The sequence below is a fragment of the Diabrotica undecimpunctata genome, chromosome 8 (assembly GCF_040954645.1).
Source record: "Diabrotica undecimpunctata isolate CICGRU chromosome 8, icDiaUnde3, whole genome shotgun sequence".
Classification (NCBI taxonomy): Eukaryota; Metazoa; Arthropoda; class Insecta; order Coleoptera; family Chrysomelidae; genus Diabrotica; species Diabrotica undecimpunctata.
In genome coordinates, this window is record NC_092810.1 from 140,713,547 (window position 1) to 140,718,440 (window position 4,894).

The following is a 4,894-nucleotide window of genomic DNA, read 5'->3' on the forward strand; positions in this document are numbered from 1 at the left end:
TAAAAGAGTAAGAAATAAAAATATATTTTTAATTTTCAGGGTGAAGATGATGGGTCAGACAGCAGTGCAACGGACAGCGGGGAAGTTGAATCGCAAGATTCCAATATAGCAGACGAGGCAGATGCAGTAACTGATTCTTCTTTTATTGTTGGAGAGGCGAACAATGACGTCGACACTCTGAACAAAACTGTTGCTGCTATTACTGAAACACCTACAAAGCCTAATGAAAACAGAACCAGATCTCCAACGCCTTCCACAAGCAGCACTACAAAAAGTAAACAGGGACCTAGGCTCTTTAAAAGTCCAAAAACAATGAAGAAAAGACAAGCTGATGTGAAAAATGACGAACGACAGGAAGAGGCATATGTATTGCTGAAGCAGCTACAAAATAAAAAGCCACGTAATCGGTTCCAAATTTTCGGCGAACTAGTTGCTTGTAAAATCGAAAATCTTCAAAATGAAAACGCTAAAAACACGGTAGAGCATTTGATCTCTAATATTTTGTATGACGCATCTATGGGTAAATACGATCAGCCATTTCCATGTTATCAAAGTTGGCATACACCTTCGGCCAATAACAACACAGCAAGATATTATTCAGATAACCAGAACTATTACTCATCCAGTACCAATGATTCTGTAACATCACCAGCCTCAACAACACACACACCTATGCCATCCCCAAATAGCTCTTGTTATGAAACTAACTATCTTCCCCAAACAGAGACAAACAATTCGACACTCTCAAAAGAAAAGCAGCCTTGTAGAAATCTTCAAGAATCATCTATATCTGATGCGATACGTCTGGCCATGTCAGATGCAGGACTTAATGTAAATTACTGATAAAATATTATTTGTTAAAAAGAATATCTCTTTAATTTTTTAATTAGATTTTTTAAATTTTTTATTTAGAATTTAAATAGAATATCGTGTTAATTTTTTTCTCACACTTCAAAAAATTGGTTTTTATTAAAATTTAATAAAATGTCTACTACTAATTACATTATGTCATTTGATTGAAAAGCTGTATATCTACCGAGGTATCTACTTACCTTAAGTTTATCCTTCAGAACTTCAGCGATTACTTTACATACTTCTGGTATAATTCTACTAATTGATGATACCGAAATTTTGAACAAGTACATCAAGGAATGGTAAGAATCGCCTGTTGCAAGGAATCGCAGTGTGAGCAGTAGTCGTTCCATTGGTGAAATGGCTTGTCTATAATTTGTATCTTCTTTCTGTATTTTGGGGGCAATTTGACATAATAACCATTCAAAATCGGTGCTGGACATTCGTAAAAAATTTTTGACACTACCATTATTTTTATTATTTCCTATGTATACATCGTCTTTTTTTAATACATTGAGTAGATGCATGCCACCATATTCACTTCTATCACAGAGACTTGGTTTCACCCAACATTTGTGCTTTCTTTTTTTCTTTTTTGCCGACAACACTATATAGGCCGCCGCTGCTGCAGCTATTTCATCATCTTGATCCATGTTTACCAACCGCGGTGGAAACACTAAGTTGCTCTCTCTCAGTTATCAGAAACGACCGGAAACAAAAAGTTCTGTCAGTGGAAATAAAAAGTTTACATTTGTTGCTAATAAGTTCCTAAATTTACAAACAAGAAGAAACACAGGCAACAAAAATGTTGCTACATGTTGCTATTTGTTCCTCCGGTGGAAGCAATTTTTTATAATCGTAAAAAAGTCTCTGTGATAGAAGTGAATATGGTGGCATGCATCTACTCAATGTATTAAAAAAAGACGATGTATACATAGGAAATAATAAAAATAATGGTAGTGTCAAAAATTTTTTACGAATGTCCAGCACCGATTTTGAATGGTTATTATGTCAAATTGCCCCCAAAATACAGAAAGAAGATACAAATTATAGACAAGCCATTTCACCAATGGAACGACTACTGCTCACACTGCGATTCCTTGCAACAGGCGATTCTTACCATTCCTTGATGTACTTGTTCAAAATTTCGGTATCATCAATTAGTAGAATTATACCAGAAGTATGTAAAGTAATCGCTGAAGTTCTGAAGGATAAACTTAAGGTAAGTAGATACCTCGGTAGATATACAGCTTTTCAATCAAATGACATAATGTAATTAGTAGTAGACATTTTATTAAATTTTAATAAAAACCAATTTTTTGAAGTGTGAGAAAAAAATTAACACGATATTCTATTTAAATTCTAAATAAAAAATTTAAAAAATCTAATTAAAAAATTAAAGAGATATTCTTTTTAACAAATAATATTTTATCAGTAATTTACATCAAGTCCTGCATCTGACATGGCCAGACGTATCGCATCAGATATAGATGATTCTTGAAGATTTCTACAAGGCTGCTTTTCTTTTGAGAGTGTCGAATTGTTTGTCTCTGTTTGGGGAAGATAGTTAGTTTCATAACAAGAGCTATTTGGGGATGGCATAGGTGTGTGTGTTGTTGAGGCTGGTGATGTTACAGAATCATTGGTACTGGATGAGTAATAGTTCTGGTTATCTGAATAATATCTTGCTGTGTTGTTATTGGCCGAAGGTGTATGCCAACTTTGATAACATGGAAATGGCTGATCGTATTTACCCATAGATGCGTCATACAAAATATTAGAGATCAAATGCTCTACCGTGTTTTTAGCGTTTTCATTTTGAAGATTTTCGATTTTACAAGCAACTAGTTCGCCGAAAATTTGGAACCGATTACGTGGCTTTTTATTTTGTAGCTGCTTCAGCAATACATATGCCTCTTCCTGTCGTTCGTCAGTTTTCACATCAGCTTGTCTTTTCTTCATTGTTTTTGGACTTTTAAAGAGCCTAGGTCCCTGTTTACTTTTTGTAGTGCTGCTTGTGGAAGGCGTTGGAGATCTGGTTCTGTTTTCATTAGGCTTTGTAGGTGTTTCAGTAATAGCAGCAACAGTTTTGTTCAGAGTGTCGACGTCATTGTTCGCCTCTCCAACAATAAAAGAAGAATCAGTTACTGCATCTGCCTCGTCTGCTATATTGGAATCTTGCGATTCAACTTCCCCGCTGTCCGTTGCACTGCTGTCTGACCCATCATCTTCACCCTGAAAATTAAAAATATATTTTTACTTCTTACTCTTTTAATATGAAATACAAATTATATTTAAAGCGAGAGAAGTTTTGATTAAACAAATTTACCGGTTTTTAATTTTTCAGATGCCTCAGAGTAGAGAGGAGTGGCTTATTACGGGACATCAATTCGCTAATCTTTGGAATTTTCCTAAATGTGCCGGGGTTATGGATGGCAAACACATTATGATACAAGCACCAAAACATAGTGGCAGTGAATTTTATAATTATAAGTCCTTCTTCAGTGTGGTGTTATTTATTGTGGCCAACGCAAATTATGAGGTGATGTATCTTAATGTGGGCAGCCAAGGTCGTATATCCGACGGTGGAGTGTTTGACAGTACTCATTTCAAAAAAATGTTATATCAAAACACGCTCAATTTGCCTGAATTAGAACCATTGCCAGGAAGAACAAAAGCTGTTCCGTTTGTTTTTCTAGGAGATGACGCTTTTCCCCTATCACCAAACTTATTGAAACCTTACCCTGGCACTCAAGAGAAAGGTTCCTCAAAACGAATTTTTAATTACCGCTTGTCACGCGCTAGGCGTATTTCTGAGAACGTTTTTGGAACCATGTCTGCTAGGTTCAGGGTATTAAGAAAACCCATGCTACTTGAACCCGACAGAGTGGAATTAGTTGTTGCTGCATGTGTATATCTCCATAATTTTCTGAGAAGCAGTTTACATTCCCGAAAGTCATACTCACCTCCTGGCACCTTTGATTCAGAAGACAAAGATACGGGCGAAAGGATCCCAGGTTCTTGGAGAAACGAAATAAAGAACAATATGTTTGCATCACTGCAAAAACAAGCACGTAATTCAACGTTGGAAGCTAAACAAGTTCGAGATGAATTTGCTCAATATTTTATGTCACCCGAAGGAATGGTTCCATGGCAAAATAATTTTTAACTTTGTATAAAAATTACAAATAAAACAAAAAAAATACGTACCTCACTTGTAGTTATTCCTTTTTCAGTACATTTTCTAACTTTGTTCCTGCCCGCAAGAAACAACAAGACTTCATAAGCAAACCATTTTGAAATAAATACGGCGCCGGCTCCCGACTTTTTTAACGTATGATATTTTTTTCTTTCTCTATAGAATTGTGCAATAACATTTTTCATTTTTCTTTTCACTTCTTTTATATTTGAGCCTGTTTTTTCTGCCAATGTTGTCCAAGCATCGTGTTTCGCATTTCTACATTTATACTGGGCGTGCTTTGTATTCCATAAACACTCACAAAGCTTATAGTTTTCGATTAATTCGAGTACTAACTCATTTGTCCACATGACACATGAACGGCATTTTTCTATTCTTTCACACGTCCGACCGACTATAAATTATTCCACGTTCGCCGTCGAGCTGCACTAGACAAAAACAAGTCACTACAAGTTGCTGTATCTGTTTCCACTCAGACAACAATATGTTTATGTTGCCTGTTGTTGCCGTATTTCTTTTGAAGTTTACCGCTAAAACTGGAAACCACCAACAATCGCAAACATGCAACATTTGTTGTCGAAACAAGAAGAAACACTTAGGAACTTTGAGGAACTTTGCGAAACATTTTTAAGCAACAAGCAACAGAAACACAAAAGTTCCTTCATGTTCCTCTGGTGGAAACTATACTTTATAATATAAACTACTTGCTGTGAGCCTGTGATTTATTTTATATTTTAAGATGAACCGAGAACTCTGATTGTTATGACGTCATCAATAACACAACTGATTGTCAGATTGGTAGTAGCGAATCTACTTTCTTATTTAATGAAAGTTTAAATAATA